At 41.9% G+C, this 291-nt stretch overlaps 1 long non-coding RNA gene across 1 annotated transcript in view; it reads right to left on the bottom strand.

Annotated features, from left to right (window-relative positions):
* Window positions 1–291, bottom strand: part of LOC111087908 — a 12,515-nt gene that overhangs the window by 918 nt on the left and 11,306 nt on the right. The gene's annotated exons all lie outside the window — the stretch shown is intronic.

Below are 291 nucleotides of genomic sequence, written 5' to 3'. Positions count from 1 at the left end.
TGTTTCATCGAACCAGCAGAGCCAGAGTCGTACTGAAACTACATTAAAAATGTCTCATCGAACCAGCAGAGCCAGAGTCGTACTGAAACAACATTAAACATGTTTCATCGAACCAGCAGAGCCAGAGTCGTACTGAAACAACATTAAACATGTTTCATCGAACCAGCAGAGCCAGAGTCGTACTGAAACAACATTAAACATGTTTCATCGAACCAGCAGAGCCAGAGTCGTACTGAAACTACATTAAAAATGTCTCATCAAACTAGCAGAGCCAGAGTCGTACTGAAACAA

Source organism: Limulus polyphemus, unplaced genomic scaffold (assembly GCF_000517525.1).
Source record: "Limulus polyphemus unplaced genomic scaffold, Limulus_polyphemus-2.1.2 Scaffold2828, whole genome shotgun sequence".
Lineage (NCBI taxonomy): Eukaryota > Metazoa > Arthropoda > Merostomata > Xiphosura > Limulidae > Limulus > Limulus polyphemus.
This window is presented reverse-complemented; position numbering and strand designations above follow the sequence as displayed.